Source organism: Pristiophorus japonicus, chromosome 5, assembly GCF_044704955.1.
Source record: "Pristiophorus japonicus isolate sPriJap1 chromosome 5, sPriJap1.hap1, whole genome shotgun sequence".
Lineage (NCBI taxonomy): Eukaryota > Metazoa > Chordata > Chondrichthyes > Pristiophoridae > Pristiophorus > Pristiophorus japonicus.
In genome coordinates this window covers 42,431,834-42,447,053 of record NC_091981.1, presented here as the reverse complement: position 1 = coordinate 42,447,053, position 15,220 = coordinate 42,431,834, and the positions used below count along the sequence as shown (strand labels likewise).

Here is a 15,220-nt window from a genome sequence, read left to right as displayed (position 1 = left end):
CAGGAAAACGCACTTAGAGCGTTTTAACCTGAGCTCCACGTGGTTGAGTCGACTAAGAACCTCCTCCAGGTTCTGCAAGTGCTCGACTGTGTTTCGACCTGTGACCAAGATGTCGTCCTGGAAACCACGGTGTGCGGGACCGACTTCAGTAAGCTTTCCATGTTTCTCTGGAATATCGCCGCCGCTGATCGAATTCCAAATGGGCATCTTTTATAAATAAAAAGACCTTTGTGTGTGTTGATGCAGGTGAGGGCCTTCGATGATTCCTCCAGTTCCTGCATCGTGTAGGCTGAAGTCAGATCCAGCTTCGTGAACGTCTTTCCTCCCGCCAGTGTTGCAAAGACGTCGTCGGTCTTTGGTAATGGGTATTGGTCCTGCAAGGAGAAATGATTGATAGTTACTTTGTAATTGCAACAGATTCTGACACTGCCATCTCCCTTGAGGACAAGAATGATCGGGCTGGCCCATTCGTTGAACTCGATCGGTGAAATGATGCCCTCTCGTTGCAGCCGCTCAAGCTCAATCTCTACCCTTTCTCTCATCATGTATGGTACTGCTCTTGCCTTGTGATGGATGGATCGCGCCCCTGGAATTAGGTGGATCTTCACTTTTGCTCCTTGGAATTTCCCGATGCCTGTTTCGAACAGCGAAGAGAACTTGTTTAAGACCTGGGCACACGAAGTGTCATCAGCGGGCAATAGCGCTCGGACATCGTCCCAGTTCCAGTATATCTTTCCCAGTCAGCTCCTGCCGAGCAGCATGGGACCATTGCCCGGTACCACCAAGAGTGGTAGCTTGTGCACCGCTCCATTGTAGGAGACCTTTGCTGATTCCTGGAATCAGTTCGTTCGTGTAAGCTCTTAATTTCATACGAATTGGAGTTAAGATTGACCTTGAGGCGTTGTTGCACCACAATCTTTCGAGAGTCTTTTTGCCCATGATGGACTGGCTCGTGCCCGTGTCCAGTTCCATTGACACCGGGAGTCCTTTTAGTTCAACATTCAGCATTATCGGTGGACAATTCGTGGTGAATGTGTGCACCCCATGTACCTCTGCCTCCTCGGTCTGAGGCTCTGGTTCGTCGTGATCCTCCGTGGAACTGTCCTCCTCTGCAACATGGTGGTTTGCAGGTTTAACAGGCTTTGCAGCTTGCCTGCACATACATTGGAGGTGTCCCATTGTTCCACAGCCCTTGCAAACATACCTTTTGAATTGGCATGAATGGAAACGATGAGCATCCCCGCAGCGCCAACAAGGTGTTAATGGCCTTGCATTCATCACCTTTGATGGTGGACTCTGAGACATTTGCAGACCTGCAGCTGCAGGCATGTGTGATCTGCCCTGTATATTGCGATTCAAAAACAACATCACTTTGTTCACAGTACTTGTAGCTGCACTTGTGTGCTTAGAGATTTGCTTAGTATTGTCACTGGTGGCAATGAACGCCTGGGCTATTGCTTATGGCCTTACTCAAGGTTGGGGTATCTACAGTCAAAAGTTTGCGAAGTATTGTTTCGTGGCCAATGCCAAGCATGAAAAAGTCTCTGAGCATGTGCTCCAAATGTCCTTCAAATTCGCAATGTCCTGCAAGGAGTCTTAGCTTGGCGACATAACCTGCCACTTCCTGGTCTTCAGACCTTTTGTAGGTGTAGAACCGGTACCTCGCCATCAGAATGCTTTCCTTCTGGTTCAAATGCTCTCGGACCAGTGTGCACAAATCATCGTACGATTTATCCGTGGGCTTCGCTGGAGTGAGCAGATTCTTCACGGGGCCATACGTTGGTGCCACACATACGGTGAGGAGGATCGCCCTTCGTTTGGCAGCGTTCTCTTCCCCATCTAGCTCGTTGGCCACAAAGTATTTGTCGAGTCGCTCCACAAAAGTTTCCCAATCATCTCCCTCCGAGAATTTCTCCAGGATGCCCACTGTTCTCTGCATCTTTGGGTTCGTTATCTACATCTCGTCGCCAGTTGTTGTGTATGGAGAAAAAGTCAGACTGAGCACTGTGAGCTCAAAGTAAAGTGTGACCGTAGTCTTTTATTGCTGGTCTCCAGAGTGCCTCTCCAACCTGTGAGGCCTCCTTAAATACTTTATGGGATCCCTTGGGATTCCAGGGGATGAGCCCTATGGTGGCTGTACAAATACAAGTTTACATATATAACAGTACTATTTTGAAGAAGAGCAGGGGACTTCCCGCCAGTGTCCTGGCCAATAGTTATCCTTCAACCAACATCAATTAAAAAAAAGATTATCTGAGCATTTATTTCATTGCTGTTTGCTGTGCATAAATTGGCTGCAGTGTTTCCTACATTTCAAAAGTAACTCATTGGTTATAAAGAGCTTTCAAATGTCCTGAGGTTGTGAAAGGCGCTATATAAATACAAGTACATTTTTCTCTCATTCTTTTTGAATGTTGCATAGCTGAAATCATTTGCACCTGACTCTTGGGTTCTTTGTTTTTTTTTCCTGTTATTTCTTTTTGTGCTGAAATTTGACCCACCTAAAAAGAAGCAAAAATGCTTTTTATGGTAATAGAAAAGAAGAAAGGGGATATAAACATAGAATACGCCAACTAGCTGGCTATATTATAGAAGGTTAATAAGCAGCAAGTAACTGACAGAAAAAAATAAGTTCAGCTTTTTCATTGTGTATATAATTTTCTAACATTAAAGGGCCGTGACACAAAAAAAAAATTCAAGTTATTATGATGAATTGGATCAAAATCACCTGCCTGCGGTTCACCAGATATTACAAGTGTTCTTGTTACGGGATCTTTGTCTCGCGAAAAGCACTTTCTATTTTCAGATGTTCTTGCCAACGTGAGAAGAATTTGAAATTGAAGACTACAGCTTTGCTTCAAAGAACTCTGTGGCACAAGAGAATTGTCAATCCAAAGTCAATCACCATCAACCAACGTGATCCATGCTATAGAGTCGCAGGAACTCCCCAATAAATGATCTGCTTAAGGTGATCAATTGCTGAGCTACATTGACCAGGAAAGTACCATGTTTGATGTTCCTGGTTCGTGTGGAGTTAGCAGGTCTTGGGCTGTGAGCAGTCTCCATGTGGCACACTTCATAATAAGCTCACCTCTTCAGAAGGTTTTGGGTTCAAGCCCTATTGTGCTTCTAACACAGATGAGACTGCACACAGGGAGGTTAAAGTAACAGTGACCTCAGTCTTTATTAAGACACTCCAGAGTGAGGAACAGGCCTTAGGGGGCCGGCTTATATACAGTGCTCCCAAGGGATGCTGAGTTCCCCTGGGACTTCAGGGGATGCACTCCCTGGTGGCGGAACATGGGAGTGCATGCTTTCAGATACACAACAAGCCCCATTCCAGGATTTAAGTATATAATCTAGGCTGATACTTCAGTGCAATTCTGAGAAGTACTTAATTACTGGGGGGTAACCAGTCTTTTGGCCTATTCACTTGTTCAGGTGGATATAAATGATCCCATGGCAGTATTTGAAAAAGAGCAGTGGGTGGAGTTCTCCGTGTCCTGGCTAACATTACTCCCTCAACTGACATCGCCAAAAACAGATTAACTGATCAGTTATCTAATTTCCTTTTTGTGTGACCTCATTGTGTGCATTTGACTGCTGCATTTGCCTACATAACAAAAATGGCTCTGGAGCACTTTAAGAAGTCTTGAAGATGTGGAAGGCATTGTATCAATACAAACTCTTCCTTCTAGATGGGTATTACAATGTGCCCCAGTCGTCAGTTAGGCAGAGGACAATCATCCAGGGTTCCTGTTCTTGGATATTCAGTGACACCTGTTGGACAATGCACTTGGCTATGATGCTCCAATTCATGAAATAACATGCCAAGAGTCACTAATCTTGCACTTAAAGAATGGCCACTTGGCAAGGTAAAAGAGGGTGTTTGTGCCCATGGAACCATACCCCAGAGAGGAGTCGATAAGGTAAGGAGGACATAAAAAGGGAAGAAGAAAGACTAACTAAATCATGTACATTATTCTCCATAAATCTAAAATAACAATGGAAAAGAGTTACTCTGGAAGGACCTGCTGCTAACCCCTTAGCCTTGATGTGAAGTTTCTGTACAACTGCCAAAGATATTACTTATTGTTGATTCAATACTGTTCTGCTTTAATGACAAATTGTCTTTAATCTCCTGTATTGTTCTGTCATGGACTCTACCCCGCCCATTTAATCCAAGGAGGAAAAGCTCAAATGATTCCATCTGCAGAACATAATGAATGGATCAAATGTGAGGTTGGTGTTGTACTGCGTTTAGTGACTGGTCATTTAATTCACTATTTACCTGTAAGCAATTAAAATTTGAAAATTAGTAGAAATCTGGAATTCTTTTCCCCAAATAACTGTGGATTCTGAGACAATTGGAGCTTTCAAGATTGAGATTGATAGTTTTTTGTTCGGTATGGAGCTTAAGGCGGGTAAATGGAGTCGAGGTACAGATCAGCCCTGATCTAATTGAATGTTGGAGCAGGCTTGAGGGGCTGAATGGACTACTCATGTTCTTATATTCCTAGAAGTGTTGTTTCAATTGCCTCTGCTATTTACCTCAAGGTGAATCCAGCTGCTTTGCAAGCTCACGGCCTTTCCCCTTCCAAGTTTATTTGTGCTTTGCTTGTTTCTTCCCTGGTTGAGTAAACCCAATTTGTTGATGACTTTCAGAAGCAAACAGAATTATAGCTTTCATCTTTACTTGTGGATTTTAATTTTTTTAAATGAGTCAGCTGAGTTTTCTTAGTCTAACCATGTGCTTCATTAGATGTTTATGGAAAGCTGTTGAAATGCATGAATAAGAATCTTGTTGAAAAGATGGGCACAGCTGGTTACCTTTTGTTTTTAGCTATTCTCTCATTTTCCACTTGGCTGAAAAAAGATCCTGTGGAAAAAAACTTGCTGCAAAGATTAATACTGACTTTGTACATGAGTAAACACTCCTTTAGTTGAGAGCTGTTTTCTCCTCTTTGACCTAGTTGTCTCATATCACCCCCAACTGTGGTTTGATTGGGTGAAGGGACAAACTGCCTCCAGACTTCTACCGATTCCAATTCCTGAATCAGTCAGTAGTGGTGCACAGAAGCATCCTATTCCTCTGATTTTTATTTTCTCCCCTTCCTCCTTTCCCCAAGCCTCAGCTCAGCACTTCCTCATAATGATTCAAAATGGTCCCCTACAGGCTGAGATAGGAAAAATTATAATGGGGAATAAGGAAATGACAGAGAAAGTAAACAACTACATTGGGCCGGATTTTCCGATTACGTCCCGAAAACAGAAAAACCTGAAATCCAGCCCAACGTGACTGACAAATCTGTTACAGTTTTTTGAGGTTCAGGTTGAACTTCCGAAATCCGGAGTTCCAAAATTCGAAATGTTCCGGAATCCGGATACCAAACCGATCCGTGGCGGAGTTGTCTGGAAACCAGAAAATGTTCCGAAATCCGGACTCCCCGGCTCTCGGCGGCCAACCTCGCCCCGGTCCGACTTTGCCCCGATCTCATCCCATCCCTCGGCGGCTCGACTTCACCCCTACCTCGCCCCGTCCCTCGGCGGCTCTCCCTCGCCCCAGCCCGACTTTGCCTCGACCTGGCCCCGTCCCTTGGCGGTCTGACCTCGCCCTGTCCCTTGGTGCCCCGACCCGACCTCGCCCCGGCCCGACCTTGCCCTGACCTCGGCATCGCGGCCCGACCTCGCCCCGGCCCGACCTCGCCCCGGTCCAACCTCGTGCTGGCTGTCGCCTCCTTACCTCAGCTGCCTGACCCCACCTACCTTGACCCAGGCAAAGATATTCCAAAATCCGGAAATACCCAGAACCCGGAACGGCCTTGGTCCTGAGGTTTCCGGATTTCAGACGCTCAACCTGTACTAACTATTAGAATAGATATGGGGGAACCAGTGGATGTAGTTTATTTGGATTTTCAGAAGGCATTCAATAAGGTGCCACAAAAGACGTTCTTTAACAAAATTAGAGCTCACGGGATTGGTTAACGGACAGAAAACAGAGAGCAGGAATAAATAGGTCATTTTCGGGTTGGCAGACTGTAACTAGAGGTGTGCCGCAAGGATTGGTGCTTGGGCTCCAGCTATTCACAATCTCTATCAATGATTTGGATAAGGGGACCAAATGTAATATATCCAAGTTTACTGATGATACAAAGCTAGGTGAGAATGTAAGTTGTGAGAAGGATGCAAAGAGCCTTTAAGGGGATATAGACAGGCTACGTGAGTGAGCAAGAACATGGCAAATGAATTATAATGTGGAAAAATGTGATGTTATCCACTTTGGTAGGAAAAATAGAAAAAGAGTATTTTTTAAATGGTGAGAGATTGGGAAGTGTTGCTGTTCAGAGGAACCTGAGTGGCCTTGTACATTAATCACTGAAAGTTAATAGGCAGGTACAACAAGCAATTAAGAAAGCAAACAGTATGTTATTACAAGAGGATTTGCATATCAGAGTAAAGATGTGTTACTGCAATTATATTCTCTAGCGTTTAGAAGATTGAGAGGTAACCTCATTGAAACATACAAAATTCTTACAGGGCTTGACAGGGTAGATGCAGGGAGGATGTTTCCCCTGGCTGGGGAATCTGGAACACAGGGTCACAGTCTCAGAATAAGGGGTCGGCCATTTAGGACTGAGATGAGGAGAATTTTCTTCCCTCAGAGGGTGGTGAATCTTTGGAATTTTCTACCCCAGAGGGCTATGGAGGCTCAGTTTTTGAGTATATTGAAGACGGAGATTGATAGATTTTTGGATATTAAGAGAATCAAATGATATGGGGATAGTGTAGGAAAGTGGAGTTGAGGTAGAAGATCAGCCATGATCTTGAATGGAGGAGCAGGCTCGAGAGGTTGAATTGTCTACTTCTGCTCCTACTTATAATGTTATGTTCTTAAAGGGAGGGGGGAGCAATTTTACAAAGACTTTGGCCACTAAATCCTAAGTACTGCACTGGAGTTTCAGCCTAGATTTTATGCTCCTGTCTTTAGAGTGGGATTTGAACCCACGACATTCTAACTTGGAGGCGAGAGTGTTATTACTGAGCCATGGCTAACACTTGAATCAAGACACCAGTCATTTTATTTAATGTGAAATGGACTAGGTGCCCACAGTGAAGTCGTTTTTTTTCCTCACTCAATTCAGTAATGGTGCCTTTTCTAAAGATCTGAGCACCCAAGGTGAAGCCAGTTCTGAGTGTTTAGGAACAGTTTTTTGTAGATTTTCTGCAATGCCAAATCCCAATTCACATTTTATTATAACTAAAATAGTGAGTGATAATAAAACCACTGTGTGAAAATGAAGCATAGATATTTGATGGTATGGGTGAAACTTAATTGATCTCAAATGGGTGCCTGATGATTGCAGGTGTTGTGGGGGTGTGGGTGTGGGGGGAGTGTGTGGGGATGGTGGGGGTGGGGGGAGTGAGCACACATACTGCAAGCACCATTCACCCATGCCCTTTCCTCCCATGCCACTAGTACTGGGCATTGGGTCAACACGGCCAATGATCTGCAGGAAGATACACCTAATGCCCCGACCAAGATCAGCAAAGCACTTTGTGATGTTTAATTACCATCCGGCCCTTGGAGGCCAATTGAGACTGCTCTGATCTTCCACCTCCTGCCTCTACAGCACCAGTCTGATCACCTGTGGAAGAAAAACAGACTGTCCTCAGAGCCTCTGTCATGGGCGCTTAACTTCATGCACTCCAAGGTGGATTGAGACAATATGAAACCATCCTCCAATGTTGTGAACATTCTGCTGGTGGATTCTTCCAACTGACTGCAGCACACTGTTGGACATGGCCCCCAATGCCTGCACAAATGCTTGATGCACTGCGCAATCTTATCCTCTGGCCAGAAATGTTTACTTCTTTTAAAAAAGGAGGGAGAGAGAAAACAGTGAATTATAGACCGGTCAGCCTGACATCAGTAGTGGGTAAAATTATGGAATCAATTATTAAGGATGTCATAGCAGCGCATTTGGAAAGAGGTGACATGATAGGTCCAAATCAGCATGGATTTGTGAAAGGGAAATCATGCTTGACAAATCTTCTGGAATTTTTTGAGGATGTTTCCAGTAGAGTGGACAAGGGAGAACCAGTTGATGTGGTATATTTGGACTTTCAGAAGGCTTTCGACAAGGTCCCACACAAGAGATTAATGTGCAAAGTTAAAGCACATGGGATTGGGGGCAGTGTGCTGACATGGATTGAGAACTGGTTGTCAGACAGGAAGCAAAGAGTAGGAGTAAATGGGGATTTTTCAGAATGGCAGGCAGTGACTAGTGGGGTACCGCAAGGTTCTGTGCTGCGTTCCAAGCTGTTTACACTGTACATTAATGATTTAGACGAGGGGATTAAATGTAGTATCCAAATTTGCGGATGACACTAAGTTGGGTGGCAGTGTGAGCTGCGAGAAGGATGCTATGAGGCTGCAGAGTGACTTGGATAGGTTAGGTGAGTGGGAAAATGCATGGCAGATGAAGTATAATGTGGATAAATGTGAGGTTATCCACTTTGGTGGTAAAAACAGAGAGACAGACTATTATCTGAATGGTGACAGATTAGGAAAAGGGCAGGTGCAACGAGACCTGGATATCATGGTACATCAGTCATTGAAGGTTGGCATGCAGGTACAGCAGGCGGTTAAGAAAGCAAATGGCATGTTGGCCTTCATAGCGAGGGAATTTGAGTACAGGGGCAGGGAGGTGTTGCTACAGTTGTACAGGGCCTTGGTGAGGCCACACCTGGAGTATTGTTTACAGTTTTGGTCTCCTAACCTGAGGAAGGACATTCTTGCTATTGAGGGAGTGCAGCAAAGGTTCACCAGACTGATTCCCGGGATGGCGGGACTGACCTATCAAGAAAGACTGGATCAACTGGGCTTGTATTCACTGGAGTTCAGAAGAATGAGAGGGGACCTCATAGAAACGTTTAAAATTCTGATGAATTTAGACAGGTTAGATGCAGGAAGAATGTTCCCAATGTTGGAGAAGTCCAGAACCAGGTGTTACAGTCTAAGGATAAGGGGTAAGCCATTTAGGACCGAGATGAGGAGAAACTTCTTCACCCAGAGAGTGGTGAACCTGTGGAATTCTCTACCACAGAAAGTTGTTGAGGCCAATTCACTAAATATATTCAAAAAGGAGTTAGATGAAGTCCTTACTACTAGGGGGATCAAGGGGTATGGCGAGAAAGCAGGAATGGAGTACTGAAGTTGCATGTTCAGCCATGAACTCATTGAATGGCGGTGCAGGCTAGAAGGGCCGAATGGCCTACTCCTGCACCTATTTTCTATGTTTCTATGTTTCATGCCACAAGCGGCTGTGTGTGTCACCCAGTGCACGCCCCACCGATACACTCTTTAACTCCCTCGGTGAATGTGTCTGAGCTAATGGTTGGGAGGTACAGAGTGAATGACGGAACATTCTCTGAAGTTCTGGAAGGGCTGGATCGCTTGGATCTTGCACATTCATTCTCAGCAACATCAAGAGGAGGAAAACAAAAAAAGGTGAGGGGTTACAATGGTTTTGTGATGCGCAGAGTTTGCATGTCTATATAGTAGAAGGAGTGACGCGAGTGTTTCACAACGTGGTTTGCTGACAGCTGAAGGAAGAGAGGCAGATGCTCGCCATGAATCTGCAGCTGGTAGGTGCCCTCCTACTTCTCTCTCTCCGACAGCCTGTATGGCCTCTCACCCCCAGCATTTACTATGCCTGTTTCTCATAGGGATGTGAGGTCGGAGTTTACTGCGACCGTCGCCTGTTGCAGTTGTTTCTGGCGTTATTGTCATTCTTCTCTTGAAGAATGAAAAAAATGAGAATTATCTTTTGTTTCTATGCCAGGGGTTGCCATGTAGCCCATAATGCGTACAGAGACAGGTGCATGCAACTGGCAATTGCAATCCACACAAGGTTTTTGCAGAGTGAATGCACATAAGGAAGCGAATGAAGAAACATTCCTAGCTGAAGGTTAAGCATGTCAAGAGTAGTGGTGCAGCCTCACATATTGATGTTAAAAAGAAAAGAAAGAACTTGCATTTATGTCACGCCTTTCATGAACTCAGGACATCCTGAAACGCTGTACAGCAATGAAGTACATTTGAAGTGTCATCACTGTCGTAATGTAGGACAGGCGGCAGCCAATTTTGCTGACAAGTTCCCACGAACAGCAATGTGATAATGACCAGATAATCTGTTTTAGTGAAATTGATTGAGGGATAAATATTGGCCAGGACACCAGGGGGACGTCCCCTGCTCTTCTTCGAAATAGTGCCATGGGATCTTTTACGTCCACCAGAGAGGGAAGTTGAGGCTTGGTTTAATGTCTCATCCGAAAGACAGCATCTCCAACAGAGTGGCACTCCCTCAGTGTCAGACTCGATTATGCGCTCAAGTCTCTGGAGTGAATCCACAACTTTCTAAATCTGAGGTGAGGGTACTACTATTGTGCCACGGCTGACACCAAACCTTGGCTGACTTGGTAAGGTCATTAAACTTCATCTGACACTATCTGTCCGAGCGCTGGAGGTGCAGGATTCCTTGGGATCCTGCAGCACTCAGTGCTGTAGAATATTGGCATAACCCACCTCCAACCTACCCAATTCCAGTTTTAATGGAGGCAGGTTGGGACGGACGACCAACCCACTCCCAGGAGTTGAGTCAGTCACTAAAATCTTTTAAGGGGGCTGTGTATCTACATTTTAACTGCATTTTTATTTTCACCTCATGGAGGTTGGGATTCCTGGGCCTTGGGAATCCTGGCAGGTAAAAGGAGACGAGAAAAGCTGGATCCATGATGTAAGTGCCTATATTGCACTATTTGTGGGACAGTAGGAATAGAAATGTTTCCCCCAGGCCAACATGCTTTTCTCCATGCAAACATAGCTCCACAATCGGCCAACAGACCCCCACTGTGTCCAACACACACCCCTGTGATGACCAACATCCACCCCCCCCCCCCGGCCCACATGATGTCCGACACCCCCTCTTCTCTCTAGCTGCTTCCCTGCCCAACAGGCAGCCAGCCTGACAGTCTGGTTGGCTGTCAGGCAGGAAACCCATTGAAAAAATTTAGAAGACATCCTACAGATAATTTCTGCAGGACATGCGGAGAAACCCATACTTCTATATTTCCCATCTTAATATCCTCCCCCCAGTTCTCGGCTCTCTTCCCAGTTCCGAATAAATATCGGGGCCTATGTGTTCAGATCTGTAACCCTCTGAACCCATTTTCTTGAACGTATTGTTCACTTTCACCAAAATATAGTGATGCACTTCACATGTACTTATATTAGAATTTGAGCTTGAGTTAGAGGATCGCACTTTGATGTGCTTTACAATAACTAACAGGTGAAAGATTGAACTCTTTAGCATACAAAGTATCCCTTGTATTGGTGCACTGGGCATTATTACCAGTAGAATCACGTAGTTGGACTCTGTTAGAATGTTTGTGTAGCTTATTAATTCAATGTATTTATTGTTTGAAGGTAGGGAGGTAATTCTTAATTTATCTGAATGTTTAAGGTCAAGATCTTCAGCTCTGTGGTTCTTCTGGTTTGAATTCAAAGGTACAGTACCATGATGCTCAAATATTCACTTTGGGCAACCAATTAGAGGAATTAAAACACACTGTCATGACTCTAATTGGAAAGTCAAAAACCAACCAATTGTATGATGGTATGTTGAAGGTTTTTCCATTACTGACTTACCATTCTGTTATGTATTTATGCTTGGGGTCACCAGACACCAAGGTGCGCCACTGTCTGAGGTCATCGGGCTGTACGCACGCATGCGCGGTCACTGGTATATAAGCGCGGGTACCATGTCACGTGGGTTAATTTGGGTGCAAATAAAATTGGATCAGGTTTACACCTGAGGCGGTTTACAGTAACAAGTCTTTTGAGTCATTACATTAATTACATTTGGCGACGAGGTGATTTAAGAGCCTTCGCATGTACAATGGGCACTATTGGAATTCTGGAGAGATTCGCGGAGGGCGAGGATTGGGCAGACTTTATCGACTGCCTGGATCAGTATTTTGTGGCCAACAAAATGGAGGGAGAGGCTGACTCATTTCGGCACAGGGCGGTTATCCTCACCGTTTGTGGTCCAAAAATTTATGGCCTCATGAAGAATCTTCTCTTGCCTTTACATGCAGCAGACAAAGAATATGGGGATTTGTGTGCTTTGGTGTGTGACCACCTTAAGCCAAAAGAGGGGATCATCATCTCACGCTATCGCTTCTACACGCATGTTCGTGCTGAGGGCCAGGATGTGTCGGGATTTGTCGCCGACCTGCGACGTCTTGCTGAGCTGTGTATGTTTGGGAACGTGTTGGAAGACATGCTGCGAGATTTCTTCGTGAAAGGCATCAACTATGATGTGATTCTTCAGAAGTTATTGGTCGAAGAGAAGCTGGATTTGAGCAAGGCCATCGCGACTGCCCAGGCATGCATGACAACTGATAATTTGAGGCAGATATCATTGAAGAGTCGGAGCTCCACACAAGTACTGTAAACAAGATTGTATCGTCGTCTGGCAGAGCTGCTTATGGCGGGGCCTATTCGACTGTTTATGTGAAACCTGTAGCTGCTCAAAGTCCGCCAACTGGTACGAATCCGATTTCACCCTGTTGGCCTTATGGGGCAATCATCGGCCTCATCAGTGTCGGTTTAAACAATACGCCTGTAATGGTTGTTCGAAAGTGGGGCATCTTCAGAGAATGTGCCCACAACTGAGCAAACGTGCTGCTGCTCCTCACATTGCTGATGATGACCAGTCCAATGCTGGCCCGGATACACAACCCGAAGAGGCAGTGTATGGTCTGTATTCTTTCTTGGGAAGGAGCCAGCCGATAATCGTTAATGTGAAGCTGAATGGCGTGCCTGTATCAATGGAGCTGGACATGGGTGCGAGTCAGTTGATAATGAGCCTAAGCTGAGTCCAGTCAATGCCAAGTTGCGTACTTACACTAAGGAACTCATACCGGTGATTGGCAGAGCAGTAGTCAAGGTGTCATATGATGGTGTGGTTCATGATCTACCTTATGGACTGTCTCAGGTAATTGTCCAACGCTGTTCAGCAGGAATTGGCTCGAGAAAATCAAGTGGAATTGGAATTATATCAAAGTTTTGTAAACTTTGGCACATTTACAAAATAAATATTGTGCATTTTTTGAAACTTTTAAAAACAATACCCCAAAACGATGCACTTAACGCACGTCACATGGGCCTTATGAACAAGCTATGATGTGACTGTTTCAGAACTGTGGCTTTAATGGTGCTTTTCTATCTTTGTCGCTTGCTATAAAACTTACTTTATTTATTCTGCAAAGTTTTCCCAATATAAATAATAATTTTATGGAGGATGTAAATACAATTTGTTAAATGTTTGAAAATATTGTCCTTGGTATAATTTCTTAATCAGTGGATGACACTTCGTGTGCTCAAGTGTTGAAGAAGTTTCCTTCTTTTTTGAACCGGGCATTGGTAATTTTACTGGAGCTAAGGTGCAGATTCACCTGGATTCTGATGCAAGGCCTGTCTATCATAAAGCTCAGTCTGTTTCCTACATGATGAGGGAGAAGGTTGAAATTGAACTTGACAGACTCCAACGTGAAGGGGTCATATCACCAGTCGAGTTTAACAAGTGGGCCAGTCCCATTGTTTCTGTGTTGAAGAGTGATGACACTGTCAGGATTTATGGAAACTACAAGGTTACGATTAACCGATTTTCGAAACAGGATCAGTACCTGTTACTGAAGGCTGATGACCTGTTCGCTATGCTAGCTGGTGGAAAGACGCACACTAAACTGGATCTGACGTCGGCCTATATGACACAGGAGCTTGTCGACACTTCAAAGAAACTCTCCTGCATCAACACCCTTAAAGGACTGTTTGTCTACAACAGGTGTCCTTTTGGAATTCGTTCGGCTGCAGCCATATTTCAGAGGAATATGGAGAGTCTACTGAAGTCCGTTCCTAAAATTGTCATGTTTCAAGATAATATTCTGGTCACAGGTCACGACACTACTGAATATCTGAACAATCTTGAAGTCCTACATCGTTTGGACAAAGTGGGACTCAGGCTGAAATGTTCAAAGTGTGTCTTCATTGCACCTGAAGTTGAATTTCTGGGGAGGAAGATTGCTGCTGATGGCATCAAGCCTACTGATTCAAAAACCAAGGTCATCAAAAATGCACCCAGGCCTCAGAATGCGACGGAGCAGTGTTCATTCTTGGGCTACTCAATTACTTCGTTAATTTCTTACCCAGATTGAGCACTTTGTTAGAGCCACTGCACGTACTACTCAGAAAAGGCGACAACTGGGTCTGGGATGTGTCTCAAGATAGAGCCTTTGAGGAAGCTAAGAATCTGCTCTGTTCAAATAAGTTGCTTGTTCATTATGATCCGTGTAAGCATCTTGTATTGGCCTGTGATGCTTCATCATATGGGTTTGGCTGTGTACTCCAACAAGCAAATGAGTCGGGTAAGCTACAACCTGTTGCGTATGCTTCGAGAAGTTTGTTAAAGGCAGAAAGAGCTTACAGCATGGTAGAAAAAGAAGCTTTGGCCTGTGTGTATGGGGTCAAAGAGATGCATCAGTACCAGTTTGGTCTTCGTTTTGAACTCGAAATGAATCACAAGCCACTCATTTCATTGTTTGCGGAAAACATAGGGATTAATACCAATGCATCATCCCGTATCCAGAAGTGGGCATTGACATTGTCTGCCTTTGATTATGTTATTCATCATATACCTGGCACTGAGAGTTGTGCCGATGCACTGAGTTGTCTGCTGTTGCCCACACCTGAGGTGGAGACGCCTCAACCTGCAGATCTACTGTTAGTAATGGATGCTTTTGAAAGTGAAGGAACACTTGCTCAACAAGTTAGGATCTGAACCAACCATGACTCTATTTTATCGGTTGTGAAACATTGTCTCCTCAGAGGTGATTGGTCTGCAATACCTATGGAAATATGTGATGAGACCAAATCTTACAACCTTTGCAAAGATGAACTGTCCTTTCAGTCAAATTGTTTACTGTGGGGTAATCGTGTTGTTATGCCGAAGAAAGGTAGAGAAAAATTTGTACGGAACTACATAGCACTCATCCTGGTATTGTCATGATGAAAGCCATTGCTAGGGCTCATGTATGGTGGCCTGGAATTGACTCTGATCTGGAATCATGTGTGATCAGTGCAATACTTGCATGCAGC

At 44.6% G+C, this 15,220-nt stretch overlaps 1 protein-coding gene across 2 annotated transcripts in view; it reads left to right on the top strand.

Annotated features, from left to right (window-relative positions):
• The window catches only part of LOC139264313 (catenin delta-2-like), a 1,401,072-nt gene that overhangs the window by 512,232 nt on the left and 873,620 nt on the right, over positions 1-15,220 (top strand). The gene's annotated exons all lie outside the window — the stretch shown is intronic.